Consider the following 18271-nt stretch of genomic DNA (forward strand, 5'->3'; position numbering starts at 1 on the left):
TTTGTTTTTAAATCAAGACATATCTCTTTAAAGGAAGGTATAAAACATAAGATAATTTAATGTAATTAGATAAAATATATAATTAATTGGTTTTCTCATTTCAAATAATAATTTTCATAAATATAAAATGAGTGTTACTGTTACGATTTATTTAACTTGGAATTGAATGTAAAAGGTTGATAAGATGTAATTTTTCCATAATTTGATATTATATAATAAAAATCTCTAATTAAATTTGTGATTTTCATTATTATAAATTTACACTCAAAATTTCACAGAAATATTTCTACTTTCTACCATGCAGTTTAAAATTTCAATATATTTTATAAAACATGTTTAAATTCTGATTTCGTTATTTCATAATTTGTCGAATGTGTTAATTTAATGAAGGGTAAACTACCCAATCCCATAGTACAAATATCGGTATTTGTCAATAAGAATTCTACTCTTGTTTAATTTATAATCCCCAACAAATATTGATAATTATCTAAACAGACTACTCATATTTTCAAATAAACCCTTTAATATCATAAATTAATTAGATCCATGCGAACAGAATTATGTCATTATAAAATAATTATTAATTATAAATAACAAAACTCTATATTATAACAACTGGGATTATATATGTCCAAAAACAACAACATAATTTTCTAAAAATAGTGAAATAGGAAGATTATTTGTTGACCGTACAGAATTTCAGGATAGGATATTCCAGGTGGCGGGCAAGTAGTGAAAACACTATTTATTAGATACCAACCTTTCAATTCACGTTGCAAGAATTCATCAGGGCTAACAAAAAACAAGATACGAAAATGATAATACTATTACAGTATTTTGCATTATTATTTATTTTAAATAATAATCATTTTTACTTGTTATAATGTAATATCGTTTTAATATTATTTCTATATGCAATATTAGTTATTAATTAATTAATTATTAATTTTTGGCTTATTATACCCAAAAATGAACCACTGTTACTACCAAAAAAAAAATTAAGCCTCCTTAAATTTAATTATATAAAAATTGTCTGCTGTCGACCATACGTTTTCCACGGATTTTCTTCAAAACTGTCGGTCTTATTTGATTGAGAGTTTGAGCAGTAAGCTTATATATATATATTTATATTTTTTAATGTGTGGACCAATTTTGTTTAAACTTACCCTATAGTCTTTTTTTTTAAAGGGGTTGAAAATTTGTTGTATTTGAAATAATTTTTCTAGATTTCTATCAACTGTAGCTATTTAGATATTTTTTGTAAGGCTTTGATAAAATGATTCCAAAATACTTAATTCATTTTTTATACAAAAAAAAATCTTCCTGACATTTCTATCAATTTTTGGCATATATTGGAAAATAGACATGATCTGGCACATTCTTGGTGTTTGTTCTAGATAGTTTAATTGCCATCAAATATGTGAATTGAACCTATATGAGACGAGAAACAAATAATTTTTGTATGGGCTTTGCTCCTCTAGTTTGTAAATATGTTAACTTTTTTTTTTTTTACATTTTATGATTTGTTTTTACTGATCAAATAAAATAACTAATTCAGCCTCTATACCACGGTGTAATAATTCGCAAGTTTTGTTATGATAACGAGGTCTGTTAAATTACTTAAGCTTATTTGCTTACAACGGCTACTTTTGATCAGAAAACAGATGACAATTAATAAAAATAAATTCACTTGATTAGTAATTTTAAATTATTAAATTTTATAAAACTTTTTTTCAGAATAAAATTCATCATTCTACCCTAATCTGATTGATCCCATGGAATCAATACTATAGTTATGTTAATGGCAATGGAAAGATTTTTTAAAATTCTTGAAAAGTTTGAATAATCATTTGTTAAACCTTTTTAGAGATAGCTTTTTTAATTATTCAGTTGTTTAATAGCCACCACTCTAAAAAAATTAATTGGCTTTCAACAGTGAAACAGTAGCCAGGAATTAGATGTTATCCGTATACATAGGAGAGCCAAAGTGGTATAATCCACAAAGGTTTAAAACTGAAATGTTCATTTTTTTTTATACCTTTGTGTTTGTACCTTTCGAACTTAATTCCATATATTCTTCAAATATTCGGGTGATTTAAAATAATATTAGGCTTATCCAAATAATGGTGGTTTTAGTCGAAATGAAATTTTTTTTTCCCCTTTTTTTTATGATCCCCTTTCTACGTGGAGTTATCTACAGGTTACCATCCTATTCTAACCATGGTGGGGGGCAAGTATATATTTCGTAAAATAATATATATTATGTTAATACTTCAGACAATGATGATCCTTCGCCATGCGATGTGGTCTTTTTGCAGATATTTGTTGTACACGGGGGAACAGGTAGCCTAGAGAACATGGAGACGTGGCAAAAAATCATGGTTACCATGGTGCAGCGGTAGGTTACCCATATCTCCATAACCAGTCTTTTGAGCCCATGGTGCAGTATTAATAGTCTGCCAATTTGAAATATTAGAAAACCTCTTTGTTATTCCCGATATGGATATACGGGTAGGGTCACAATCTGAGTTTGTTTTTTTTTGTTTTTTTTCTGATTGATAGATTTATTTATTGATAGATATTACAATCTGCCACACAGTTGTGGGCAATAGGTAATAGTGATGAATGATCTCATACATACTAAAATAAAAAAAAAAATAAAAAAAATAAAAAAAAATAATAAAATAAAAACTCTTAAAATATATACAAACAAAAGAATAGACAAGATGAACATAATCAAACTATCTGTATGAAAAATAAATAAATAAAATAACATAATGATAAAATAATATATACAATATTTATACAATTGACCTGAGGATCCCTGAGCCCACTCTATCCCCCACGTGTGAGGGGTAGAGCAGAGCTCAAGAGATCCCAGCGCATCCCTCTCGCCGCATCACTGGTAATGAGCCAGTGGAGGCTGAGCAAGTGCGCCAAAGACAATCTGAGTTAAAGTCGTTAAAAGTCAATTATATAAGGATTTCTTGTAGGCCTTACATTACTTAACTTTTAAAAGTTCTATATATTACTCTAACCAAAGTGATTATTACACAAGTTTTCAATTTATCCAACTCTTATTATTCAAGATGAAATGTATTCATAACGAACCATCCTCCCTGAGCAAATAAAATAGTGAACTGTTGAAGCTGCAAAAGGGCAGTGGATTCACCATAATAACAAGTAAAATATGCCATTGCAAATATAACTGATCTATATTCAGCCCTGAGTAGGCATCAGTGACCAGAAGCTCGCTCCCTTGGCCAAATATTGACACAAGCGCAGCGAACGGATTCGAAGAAACTCAAACAGCTGAGCAATACCCTACTCAAGACCGATATGTGCTTTTTGAAGTTTAATTTAGTTAAGGCCAAAGTTCTGAACCGCCCTGTTTGATTTCATGCACTGTCCGGTCAGATTCTTGGTTTGTGAATTTAATATCCCACAATAATTTTTATTTTCGAATGATGATGTATCAGTTAATAAAACTTTGCTATATTTTTTAGAGAAACATAAATTAAAAAGAAATAATAAACTAACAAATGTGGAGAGAGAGAGAGAAATACTTTATTCATCTATGCTGCCCAAATACATCAGGTTGCTATATACACAGCATACTTATCAATCCCTAATCGGACATATTAATAAATAAATATATATATATATATATATATTACATATAATTACATGGTATAATAAAAAACAGTTTTTTTCCCCTAAATACATAACTATAAATTGAAAATAAAAAAATAGTAGATTAATAACCATGACATTAGACAGTAACAGATTGATAACAATGAAAGATGAAATATAATGTTAGGGGGTATTCATGATCTCAAGTTTAACATGTTAAAGCGTGTCAAATGGAAAACCCCATGTTAAATGGAGAAATAATTCCTTCCTTTGCCATGTTAAAATGATATAACATATAATATGGTTGAGAGTCTGTTAAATGGAGAATGACGTCACGCAACAGACCAGCTGAGCTCGTCACTGTTTTATTTGTTGTTGTATTAGGTTACTTGCTCGTATTTTTTGTTTTGATTGTGTTAGTATTTTTTTGGATGATTTTATAGCTAATGAAGCAATGGATGACAATAATAATAATGAATCAAAACATAGAAGTAAACAATGACAGGTTATAAAACAAGTTGCTCAGAAAATCCGCTAGGAGCTCTTATGCATTTAACATTTAACATGACTTTAAATAGGGCTGCTCACAATACTGTACCTACAACATTTAACATGGTAAAACATTTTACATTTAACACATCATGAATACCCCTATTATATGTCATACATATCTTCTTACCTATATAATATTATATTTTATTTTTCATTGTTTTAATTTTTTTTTTATTTTCAATTCATAGTTTCATAGTTATATTTGTTAGTTTATTACTTCTTTTTAATTTATATTTCTCTAAATGACGGTTGTTTTTTTTTGTTTTATAGCCCTGATGAAGACCTGAACATCAGGTCGAAACGTTGGCATGAATAAATAGTTTTTTGATTATTTGTATTTGATTTCTGACCGCACCTCTCCCCCCCCCCCACCATTTTCTCTTCTAATTTATATGTTATAATTAATTATAGGTAAGTGGGATTTTCAATGAAGATTATCCTTACATCAGAAAAAAAAAATAATATTTTGAGATTTCTTTTTGAAAATTTGAACAAATCTTTGATGAAATTAATTAAATTTGGAAATAACACTTAATACTAATAAATCTACAGCCCGTATGTTATAAAACTTGGTAGTTTTAGGTCCAATGTACGTATACAGTTTAAGTTATGACTTTTCAAAAAAAATGTTTAGAATTATATATTTTTATTGAACTTTTCGAATAGTCTTTCATCATCGGAGTTTGTGTTAAATATAAATTAAAACATTCCCTTTTGCCTACCTGACGATATTATGATTGATAATTAAATAAATAGCTTTATACTAATATTTAAAATATCACTAATAATTTTTTCGAAGATCAAAATAATAAAAAACATTCTAATTAAAAAATCAATTGTCGAAATAAATATTTATCTAATATTTTCAAATTCAATTACATCAAATGGAATTAAGCTGAAATTAATTACTTGCATATCGTCTGTAGATTATCGCAGTGTTGAATCTAACAAAAAAAATTACATAAAACAAATTTGGTTTCTACTAAATGACCAAAGAATGACTTCTCTTTTACGCATTCAAGTGCTAAAACTTTATGGTTTTGCAAATAGTATACATTTTTTTCTTTTATTAAGGCTGAGGTCGGGGTTGGTCATTTAGTCCAACATTGAGTGATAATTGATAAATAGGTTCAAAATTAAAGGAAAAATTTAAATTTAAAAAAAAAAAGTTTTTCTTCCTTATACTGGATTTTTCCTCCAGCCCTATAACATTCTCAACAGGCGATATTATCATGCAGAATGTATTGCAATCAATAATACACCACAAATATTTATTCGGTTTATTTTTCCCTTATTAAGGCTTCACATTCAATAAAATTTAATTATATTCAATTGAAGATGTTTAATGAATTTTTAAAAAAACAGAGATTACTTTTCCAAGAAACGTTCCCTTTTTAATATTAAAATTCTACCGTGATCCAATAAAAAGATAATAAATAAATTAAAAAGAAAAAGGAAAACCCAGTAAGGTAAAAAAATAAAATTTCTCAAACTGTTTCTGTTCATTTCATTTTCTCCTAAATTAAATATCTTCAACAGCCGCCTACCCTCGGACGAACATTAATCGAAAGTTTTTTAAGGTAAAATAATTAGTTTTATTTCAACGTGTAAACAGGCTCCTTCAAAAGGAGGGAATGAGGCAATCCTTTTCCTCCGTAATAATTTCTACAGCTCTTTATCAACAGTCGTTCTAAAGTTTACTTCATCAAAAGGTAATGAATTTGTCTCTTTTATCTTTATGTTTAACAAATAACCGCCGGTATAAAACTTCTTAAAAAAGATTCTAATGAAGACTGTATAGAAACTAAAAATAAACAAATGGATCCATATAATCCTGTTAATAAATGATTCTGTTGAATAATGTATGCTGTACCATCGTATATTTCGTAAGATTATCTTATTTATTCTCTGATTTCAATTTCTCTAAAGAAATCTGATTTAATTTGTCGATTTTGAGTTTAAACTAATCCTCACTCGTTTCAGAACAGATAGTTCTTCATTGATTTCAAAAAAAGTACTCTTAATAATATATTAACATTTTCCTTTAGAAAAAGTTAGGTAGAAATACAAAAAAATACATTCGACTGTTAAAGATTTATTCTATAAAATTGTCAAACAATCAATATTGAAAATACTGAGAGTGATTTAATGGAGTTTGTCATCCTGTCAACTGGTGTTTTTTTTTTTTGTTATTTTCGGGAAAGGTGTACCGCGACAACAGAGGTGCTATCGTACGCTGTCCTTTCCTCTGTTGAAATCAGCCTAGATGCCTTTGAGATTCTGGATATCATACAGGGACTACTCATCTCGCAAATTTTAGGGTCTATGATACAATCTTTCCTAGTGCATCACATCTCCAAACTAGCAGTCTCCTCCCTCATCCTTTGTGCAGAACCTGCAGATTGGTGACTCTGTCAGTCTCATTTTACAGAGATGGTTGTTCAGCTGACAGTGTATCCTGTATACCATCCTAAAGTGCTCCTGTCCAAGATCAAAAATCAAGAAGTGTGTTACTTCTTTTTAGGCAGAATCCACTTATGAACATCTGTGATTGCTCTAGCGTTCTGGTTTTACTCTAATATACCCCAGCCTTGGCCTCAGCAATCGCTTTGATATGCCTCTTCCTAAGACTGGGACTTTTCCATATATGGGGTTGGTTGTAAAGGGAATGGACTAAAAGCCTGTCATAGCGAGGTAGTCCGCTCTCTCATTGACTTTAATGCCTTTGTGACCCGCATTGCAATGCATCTCATTGATCCATTAAACCCGCATCTTGTTGGCTAAGGAGAGAGCATTCAAGTTAATCTTGCTCTCTTCCACCAATTTGGAGCAGGCTGCGTAACTACCCAGCGCATTAATGGCTGCATGATTAGCAGTAAAAATTGTGATAAGTCTATCCCTCATGCCCTCTTTTAGTAAGTTCTTGGATCAGACATTAATTGCGGACACCAATTAGTTGCGAGACTGGAAGACCGTAGTGTGCCATCCTAACGATATGGAGATGTCTTCATTAGGTCTTTCCATCCTCCATATTCCTGCTCCGGAGTCTTGTTTCACTAAGAATCGGTCCGTATATCGATTTAGTGAAATTAAGAAAACTAACAACTGTGGCATAAAAATATTAATCAGACTGGTGAAACGAAAAACGTGTGGGCCATGCACCAGCAAATTTAAGGTGAAATCCTTGTAAGAATAGATCTTTAAACTAAAATAACAATACTTTACCTTCTATGATTTTATATGTTAAGCATTATTTTTCTAAAATATTTGACTTTCCGAGGGTATATAATACGACCATTTTTGAGCTTGACACACACGCCATTTTGCAAGAATTGGTTATTTGGACTTCAACTCAAAATCGTTGACTCGAATTCAATTTTTTTTTTTTGTAATTTCTGTGAGAAACGTTCCCTTACTATATATTCCTTACATAGGTAAGTAAAATTGAAAATCGAGTGAAGGTTTTAAATCCGAGCCTCTGGCACAAAGTGAATTTTTTTCTATATTACGAATATCTCATTTCAAACAAAATAAAAAACATTTTAGTTTTAATTAAAGTAGGAATAAATTGGATTTGTCTGAAATGCCGCTCAGAATTGGATGATTCACTCTGTTTTAATGTCTATTGTTTCGCCAATTCACTCCCTCCGGTCTCTCCTTTTTATAATCTTTACCTAAAAGGTTTCTTCGGCTATCTCAGGATAATAAATTTGCTTTGTTGTGTATAGGATTAATACAAATTTGAGATTTTTTCAAAATTTCGAAGGATTTATTCATTCTTCGACTTTTGGTTGCAATATCCACATTCAAGTTGTGGAATTGCTCGTCGATTTCGACTATTACAGCACTTACTAGACAAGCGGTCTAAACTTCCAACACATTACAAAAGACTGATCTACATGACTGTAATAAGGCCAATCTGGACATATGGAGTTGAGCTTTGGGGCTCCACTAAACCTTCGAATTCCTCTTGTATTCAATCCTTACAATTTAAAATCCTCAATGATCCTACTTACTCCTATACTCCTTACTTTGTCACAAATAAAATCATACATAAAGACCTTAATGTTCCCTATGTAACCGATCTAGCCCGAACCAGATATCACTCCTTCCATTGTAAACTCTCTAACCACTCAAACCCCCTAGTTTCTAATCTTGCATCCTCTTCCATTCCTGACAATCCTCCGAGGCGCCTGAAAAGAAGATGGCCACGAGACCAGCTAATGTAAAATGTCATTAGAGTGCTACCAATGGGTAGTTTCTCTACACGCCTGTAACACTCCAATTTAACTTAGATCAGATTTACTAAATGTATTGTAATGTACAGTTGTAAATAGCAATAAATAAACATTAAAAAAAAAAGTTGTGGACCTCGACCAGCTTCTGCACATGAACTATTTATGGGGCTAATTTTCAAATCACCTGTTGCATGAAAAACTCCTGCATGATGAACTATGTTAAGGTAGAAAGGGGTTAAGATTAGCAGGTGCATAAACAAAACTGTCATAGATCTTATCTAACTGGCGTCTTTCAACATGTCTGATCAATCAGCTACCCTCGAACATTTAGCTATAACCTTTAGGTTTATTAAACGGTTTAAGGGATTATTGCTTTAGCCACCTGATATAATTTTTCCAATCCTCTTTAGAATAAAAAAAAAATCCCTAAAATTTAACATTTGATTCAAAATTTATGTTTATACCTGCATTGATTAATTGTGAAGGAAAAGTAGGTGTTCTGAGTTTGTATTAAAGAAGAAATTTCGTTTTGATAGTCATCCACCTGGAATTTATTTTTGTCCATTTCAGATTTTATGATGTTGAAAACTGATAAGTATTCGAAATGATCGCTATATAGGTCTTAGGCTCCTCTCTGACTTAAATGGATGAAAATACTTGGTGAGCTCTGCCTATGATCTACAGGGCTTATTTTAAAATCTTTAAGAACTGTGAAACACTATTTTAGACAATTTAGACTTTTAGAAGTAGTCAGATAAAAAAAGTTCCTTATATAAATTCTTCTTAATATCTGATTGACTATGAGGATCTGTACGAAAAGGACTTCATTCTATTGAAAATTCCAGAGTTACGTGCCCTGAAAAAGAACTGGAGAAAGGTTAAAACATTGGCAATACCCTCGGAAGATAGAATAAATTTAATGTTATGACTCAGGGAACGTCGAATCACAAATCCAAAATCATAAAGTCAAATCAAAAATCATAGAGGCTATGGGGATCGAACATGTATCCTGAGCCAACCTGTGTATTTAAGTCACATGTACTTTTTCCATTCTAATTTTAGGTACACGAACCCTCATTTAAACCATCCATGAACCTTGAAAGAAGAGCATGGGCGCCGAAGGAGATAGCAATGAACATGAAGAAGATCATTTTTAATTATTTGCCGATAAGAGAGGAGCTATCTGGCGGAGAGCGGACTAGACAATGCCCAAACCCCATTGTCTCTTCCCCTCACAATATCAGTTTTCTAACTCGTTAGGGGCTGCTTTTGTCTCTCCTCGGGCCAATATATACTCTAGTGGATAAAGGCTCTCGCTGAAAATATTCCTCAAACTTCACCTTTTTGTCCCATCCACAATTATACCTTTCTTCTGTAAAGTCAATTGTACAGTTAATTAATAGGGCAACTTCGCTCGGAGTTAGTTTGGAAAATTATTCAAAACAGTTTATAATTGGTAGGTTTCCGTTGACAGCTTTACTTTTTGTTGCCTGTAAGTTATATTTTGTCCTTTTATCGTAGATTAAAACTGAAAAATACCTTTATAAATTTTATATAAATAAAAGAAAATGAACTTTTTTTATCCGAATTCATTAACTGGGACCACGATACTAAGCCTAATATATAATTAGGAGATGGTTATCCAATATTCGTCAAATATGGTCACCCTTTGGACTACATTCGTACTATTATTATGTTCGTGAAGGTATTTCTAAATAACCTTTTTAATTAACTATAACTGTAATCAAACCTGGTTCCTTTCCTACTTCTTCCTTCTCATCCCCAAAATCTTCTTCTTTAGCCAAAACGAAATTGGCCTCCAGATCCATAGCAAAGGAATTTTTAGTTCTAGCTACAGACAGCTGTGGCACACTAGTTTCAGTTGATTGTATAAGTATCAACATCCGTGTTAACTGTTAAAGAGTTTCTATTCCGAAATAAATTTCTACCACAGATCACGCCATCTTCATGGTTTGACGTTTGAATTAGGAAAGTCCTTTCAATATAAAGTCCTTCGAATAGTAACCAATGCTGTGTAATGCTTATTAACAATGCTGTGTAACTAACAAAACCTCGCACCATGAGCTCAACATCCTTTATACCCTAGACGTTAGTTATCCCATCTAAAATTTGTCATCAATAACTTCCATCAGAAGCTTATTGACCTCCTTCTCTTCTTACGAATCTTACGAACTTCTATCCTTAAATCATGAGTGTATGCGGCTCAAGCGCTATCGCTCAGCCTCCACTAGCCCTCAATACTAGTGACTAGGCTGGGAGAAAAGAGTTGGGATCTCTTGTAACCCTGCTTTGTCTTTCATATGAGGGTGGGAAAGTTTGAATCTGAGTTCCCAAACCTCAATATAAATATTATATTTAGGTGAGAATGTGTTAAATTTTATTTTTACTTAAATTTAATTTTCTTTATCTTTTATATAAATTATTTTATTATTATTTGATCCGTTTTATTTTATATTTTTATTTATACATATCATGTGTAAATAAAAATATTTTTATTTATACTTTTTTACTATATTATTATTTTATTCACTTTTTTTTCTCTTTCTCTTGTTTATTACTTCTTTCTTCTCTTTCTGTATATATTGAATGAACACTAATATTTATTGGCCTTAATTTTGGTTAATTATGTTGTATTAATTAATTTCAATAAAATAAAAGATATTGCAAATTAACAAGGCTTTTTAAGAACCCTTATTACTATATCGGTGAGTTATTACTTAGTGTTTCCTGACATATCTTCAGAAATAATTCAATATTCTATTATTGAAGATTGAATTATCATAATTCTAGATAATTTCAATAAATAAGGGGGACTGTTGTACATGGATTATATTTTACTTCGAATCACATTTCAGTTGTTTGACAAGTTTTAATACTTGTGTGATAGAAATACTAAGACAAATATTACTGATTCTATAATCCAATTAGAAATGCCAGTAAATATGTGAGAGAATCGGAATTAGACATTCTGATAAAAAATGTCATACCCTGTAGAATTAAGGGGACGGACTAAAACTGATAGATAGTTGTGGTTCCAAGTAGACTTTTCTAGATCTAATGTTAAATAATTTATTAAACTATTTGTTTATGAAGTTTAATTAAAATGTTTAATTTTTTAATTGCTTATTATTTTTAAGGTATAGAAATTAGTACTTATAAATAATTGTGTGTATAAGTTCTTTTGATCAAATGAGTAATTTATGGTGCAAAAATTAATGATTTTTATTATGCCATTTCGATGTTTGAAATCCATCAGATTTACGGGGTCCGAAAACCTAGTGTTAATGCCCTATAGATTAAAATCTGTTTCTTAAATTTTTTGGGAAATTTCGAAGCAAATATTCAAATTGGTTTGTTCTTATCACTTATGAATTTTAGTGCGATATAAATGGCTTCAATCTTCAGAGAAATAATTTCAATTCAACTCATTAAAATACATAATTAAATAGTAAAATTAATATTATTGAGATATTTTACTTTAAGACATCAATTAAAAACAAATTATTAACAACATTCTTCCTAAGAATTACGCCAGTACCTTATTAATTTGATGCTTCTGACTGAGCTCATGAAAGCAATGTACAATACACTTACTGAAAGGCATACCCTTTGTGCTTTGACGAATCTCTACATTTGCATCTTTCATAAGTGTCACTAGTTTATGAAAAATGCTAAGCATATTCATATTGCAAAATAGATTTTCCTTTTTGTGCACAATGATTGGCAATGCAAAGTATTTTGAAAAGGTTTTGTGAGGGAATTCTTATATTTGTCTCAACTCCACCTGGGAATATTTGATTCAATATAGTCCTTATAAATATTGGATCTCACTTTTAGGTTCAGTTATGCCTTATTATATTTCCTTTTTGAACATTTTTTAATAGATTTGGAATAAACTGAGTGAATAATGGATAAACAAGGGTTACTTTTTAAAGTTTGCAACCAAAAATAAATTTCTTAAGTATTTGTATTGTTTTATACGAAAATTGATTTTTTATTTTGCCTCATGGTATATAATAAATTTATGTTTAAAACTGAATTCTAACCGTTTTGTTTTCTAGCCCATATTGCCCTCCCCTACGTTGAGCAGGTAAACATATGCCGATTGGCATTCTAGACGTTACAAGCCCATTGTTTATTCGATATTAACATCCAATTAATATTTAGTAGCCATTATTCACAGATAACGGCGTCAATTAATCAGGACCAGCTCTAAAATAGGATTTGCCTTTCATTTGCATTTGATTAACATGTTATTGTAGGCCGCCGTAAAACCTCGCCGACTGATAGCTCTCGTCCCCCTTCTCCCGCTATAAATCAGGCAGTTGGGTGCCAGTGAGCGTTCCCATTGGTAGATATTAACGGGTCACTCCCGTATATCATGGGAGAGACCAATGGTTAAGTAAAAAACAGAAACTATCGTGGTGGTTTATTTATAACTAATTCGTTTTGTGAATAATGACACTTTTTATCGTTCATTTAATAAGTAATATTTTATCAGGAACCAACCTAAATTTTTGCCAAATTGTGTGTGATCAGGCGTATTAATATATATATTTAATTTTAGTTTCACAACATAAGCCTAAGACAAAAAGTTCCTCTATATCACTATTGGATGCAGTTGACCTTTAGATTCTTGTTTCAGAATAGAAAAATACCTGTGAAGTATAAAGATCTGGATATCTTCTTCACTGAGCTTATCTTTTTTGGATAATGGTTATAAATTCATTTTTTTTTTTTTTTTATGGCAATCCAGAGCGAAGGCGATGTTTGCCTAGTTATCTGCAGGTTACCAACCTATTCTAATTATGATGGGGAATCAAGTTTTTCATTTAGGGGACCACCACTTAAAATTCAACGCCCAGGCTGGACTCGAACCGGCGTTCCCCGCAGATCTCGGAACGATAGACCTAGGCCTAACCATCTGAGCTACGGATGGCCCAATGTTTAAGTTTCATAGATTAATTTAAAAATAAATCTTTCAACATCATACCTTTCCAATAGTAAAAATACACGCCGGAGTTACATATATCATATTGAAAAGTAATACACAACGACTTAATTTATGCCGGATTTCCATTACTTTAGCCTGCAACAGAGCAAAAATAGAATCTCCTAAAATTTTAAAAACCTGATGAGGCGAAATAATGATACAAAACCCCAGGCACAGCATTTAAACAAACTATTAACTGGAGTCGAACGTAGAAAAAGTTTGATAGTTTATAAAAATATTTCTTATGATTACGATATGATTGATGTACTGTTGATAGTATTGAGCAACGAAATATTACGTTTTCACTCCATATTATCTAGCATTGTCAATTAGTTACGCCAAATTAAAAAAACCGTGCCCGTGTAGGCCACATATTTCCGTGACAACGTATACTATATGCTAATATTACATAAATATAAATTAAAATCAATCCAATGTTATATATTTGAAATAATAAACCAGTTCACATATTGAATTCAGATATTTATTTTTGCTTGGTTATACAAAATATTTATACAGTTATACTTATAGAATAGATTCACACTCCTCTGTAAATTATCATCTACACACATAGGATCTAAATCCTCTTTTCCATTCTTTGTAGATGCACTGTTCTTATATACTTTATTCGTAATATTAGAATCTTGCAATTCAAATGCTTTTCTTTTTCTATATTCTCGCTTTCGCTGCGTTTCATAATTACGGCGTGCTTCGGCTTGTTCCGGTGTTTCTGAGAATTTTAAACGTTTTCTAAAGTCACTTTGACGATCACTATTAGATTTAGCAACACTTTCACGTTTACTACCCATATTCACAGGTTCAATACCAGTGGTATACTGATGCAATCTCAACATGTATTAGGTTATATACTTTTAATTAATTCCAATGAATTTTATTATTATCACCATATTCTTAATTTCATGCATAATTTAAAGATCATCTCAGGCTTCCTTCCCCCACCACTACCTTCTCCGTTACGCTACACTTTTGCCTGCATGACTCTCAGCATCTATAATCCTCTTACCCCCACTACTACACTACTAATTACCTCCCCCACAATCTACTTCCGTTACGGGACACTACACGGGCACGGTTTTTTTTTCTAACATGGCATCCCGCAAAATGATTTAAAAGACGTTGTCACGTCAAAAGTAATTGTGTTCTTATTTATTTAATAATTACACAGAAGGTAATAATTGTTCTCTAGTCATCTGTTAAGTATTATTGTTGGTCTCATATGAGTCGAATTCATTTCAAAACCGTTACGGGACACTTTTTCTAACATGGCATCCCGCAAAATGATTTATAAGACGTTGTCACGTCAAAATCTACTTCCGTTACGGGACACTTTTTCTAACATGGCATCCCGCAAAATGATTTATAAGACGTTGTCACGTCAAAATAAATAAAATTTGTACATCGATTTCAGCCTGTACCTATTTATCATTTTGTAAAAACATCTGTGTATGAAAAATTTAAATAGGAGTTAAAATATGATACATTACAAGATTAAGGACCTGAATTAATGAAATTAAATGAAATGAAAAAAATAATTTTATCCTGGGACATATATCCCCCTAAGAATAAATACATGGTTCATACATTAAGATTTTTGTCTGGCAAGCATTAACATGTTTCAATATTACAATTACTAAGTCTTTTTCAGTAGCTAAAATGAGATTACATTGGGATATTGGCTTAACTACTGTTTATAATGTTAATCAATATATGCCTATTTATTTGATTACAATGATGCAGAGGTTTGGTTATACAATAAGTGAAGGAATAGGTGTTGTTTAAAGGAAAGAATGGATGAGAATTGGCGAATGGAGATGGGAAGAGAATTCCAGAAGAAGATTGCACGAATGACGAAGGATTTGCTGAAGAAGGCGGTTCTATAGAAGGGCATATATAAATCAGTCGGTAGAGATCTGGTGTTTAATGAGTGGATGGATGAACGAAGAGTGAGGAAATCAAGGATATAGATAGGGTTTCTGGCTTTAAAAACTTGAAATAGGAAAACACAAAGGAGGTATTGCCTTCGGGAGGTTGGATAGAGCCACTTCAACTCGGTATACCAAAAGGATATTTGAGAGTGCCTTGGAAAACCAAAGATAAATCTTGCAAAGCAATTCATGAGTCTAATATTTAATCAAATAAATAAAAAAATTAATGCCCGTAAGACTCCACCTCACAACCCAGCCTCATAAATTGGCTACTTTTAATTGGGTAAAAATCTGGTGGTCGAGCTTGATTCTGACCAAATCATCTCCTTGCACAACCGTTGGTCTAGTAACAGTACTGAACCTCTGACCCTTCATGGGTTGTAGTGGTACAGTTTTTAATTTAATTTTATAACTCCACCTCACCAGTCATATCTTTAAATTCAACTATACCGCAATACTGATCTGTATAGCAAGTTTTCAGGTTTTAAAAATGAAGGGGCAAAAAATTAAATCTTTAAATCTTAATTTAACCGTTTAAATAAACTTTAAATTTACAATTACCAACCAAAATAATGTTTGTAAAATGAGTTCTTCAATTAAAATAGTCCGTAAACATATAAATGTCCGTGAATATTCACAAAAAAATCGAATAGGACGAGTTAGTTTGAATTATTACAATTTATGAATAAATATAAACTATAACATTGTTCGAAGAAGTTCGAAAACAAGTAAGCTGAAAGAAGTGTATTTCAAATCTACTGAAAAATAAAATTGAATATTTTAAACTTAGGTCGATTCATGAAAACAGTTATGAAGAATAATAGTAAACATTTTAAAGTTGAGTGATCTAGGAAATAAAAGGCTAAGAAAAGTTTACAATTTTTTTTCTATATTATTCATTTAAACGTGGTCATTTAATTAAATATAAATAATTAAAAATAAATAAATTAATTACATTAAATATGGTCCGACCAGATGACAACATCTATCGGTCGGTACCAAAATACATAAAAATTATATACAAAAAATGTAATTATTACGATTTTTACTGTTGGTAAAATAAAAAACTGAATAGAAATCGTTATTATAAGGTAGTGTGTATGTAGCTTCATTTTATTTAAATCCAATAATTTCACAATGTGTTTCAATTTATTGAAAATTCCAAATGCTTAAAGTTATATTGACCCATATTAATAAGTAATGCTCCAAAAAGCTTATACATATTGTTAAACATTGTTTTGATTTATGCATTAATCTCATATTTAGACCACATATATGTTCATAACACTTGGTTAATATCATTAATACATAAAGTGTGAGATGGCAACACTGCGTGGGCAACACTGACAAGCGAGAGCGAGGGAAGGTTTTTTTTGGTTTATCGAGAACAGTGATAATAAAAGTGAGAGTGCGTATATTTATCCTAGTTCGCTGAAAGTTATATTAGTTGTAATTTGACTTCTGAGTTGTGAGGGACTCTTTCTGTTTATTGTTGGTATTATTGAGATTATTCTGTAACCATTAATGTAAGTGTTTAAGATAATATAATATTGAGGTTTTGTTTATTCTTCATCTCTCTTATTTCCCTTTTTTTTAAAAAAAAAGACTATAGCCCCTACATAAAGCATATATCATTTATTAATATAAACAATCTGTCACGTTTAATAATAATATTATTTAAAAAATATTCTGCTATTGACATATCTATTTACACAGTATCTTATGTCAGTATCACAATTCGATCTTTCTAAAAAATTAAAAGTTTTGTAAAATATCGAAGACAATATCTTAGAAAAACGCCTTTAAACAGATCATTTCCGTTTTCTGGAGAGAACAGATAAAATATATTAACGATTTAAATAAACTTTTGGGCAAAGGAGAACAAATGTCTTTACTCTAATCATGGCATTCGTTGAATTGGACAGTAACGCAATAATTCTTCTCCCAAGCTGATTAAAATTCTTCTTGTTCCTTCAGGCTCTTTTATCACATGTAACATTTCCAAATTCCTCCGTCAATTTGTTATGAGTGTACAAACTGTATTCATTTTTGGTTAGAAACTATTAATAACATTTCAATCAGTTAAACTGATTTAATTAAATGAATTAATGGATTGTAAAACTAGACAGTAAACATAAATATAAGATGTACTTAATTATTTTATCAATTATTATAAAAAATATCCATATAGTCTCACACTTTTTATTTTCTTGAAAATCCCTCGTTTCAGCCGTATTTCCAAGGATCTTATTTACATCACAACTAACATTTGTTATCAAAATGTTGCCGAATATTCTTCCATTGTCAAGTTTTATCTTAGTCAATAACCTATTATTATAACTCTCTCACATATTACAATTATATTCAGTCTACACTGTCTATTACAATTTATCACTTTATCAAACATACATTCTACTGTTGTTAAAGTATTTTGTTATTATTTAATTAGTTTTATAATAGTAATATCGATTTATATTTTTATTCAAACTTTTTTTTTTAATACTTTGTGAGCACTAATACATTTGTATTTTATTTCGTTCTTCCTTTTTCCGTATAAATAGTGTAAATGAATGCTTAAAATACTAAAACATATTGACCTTAATTGTGGTAGATTGTATTATTATTCTTATATAAATACAATTTCCAAAAAAAAAGTATTACGGGCGCCAAAAATTTTTTTTTTTTTTTTTTTTTTTTTTATTTCGTTGAATCACAGAGTTTTCCAGCACATCAATTTGGATTCCGTCCTAGACACTCCACAGTTCAACAAGGCCTCAGAGTAGTTGACTACATCTCTTCAGCTCTTGAAACGAAACAATTCTGCTCGGGTGCCTTTCTGGACATAGCGCAAGCTTTTGACCGGGTATGGCATTCCGGATTGCTTTTCA

The 18271-nt window shown here is 30.8% G+C and overlaps 1 protein-coding gene across 8 annotated transcripts in view; it reads left to right on the forward strand.

The window, feature by feature from the left end:
- The window catches only part of mmd (mind-meld), a gene marked incomplete at its 5' end in the record, with an annotated part of 153114 nt that overhangs the window by 63442 nt on the left and 71401 nt on the right, over positions 1-18271 (forward strand).

This window comes from Halyomorpha halys, unplaced genomic scaffold (genome assembly GCF_000696795.3).
Source record: "Halyomorpha halys isolate HHAL.00 unplaced genomic scaffold, Hhal_1.1 Scaffold1519.1, whole genome shotgun sequence".
Lineage (NCBI taxonomy): Eukaryota > Metazoa > Arthropoda > Insecta > Hemiptera > Pentatomidae > Halyomorpha > Halyomorpha halys.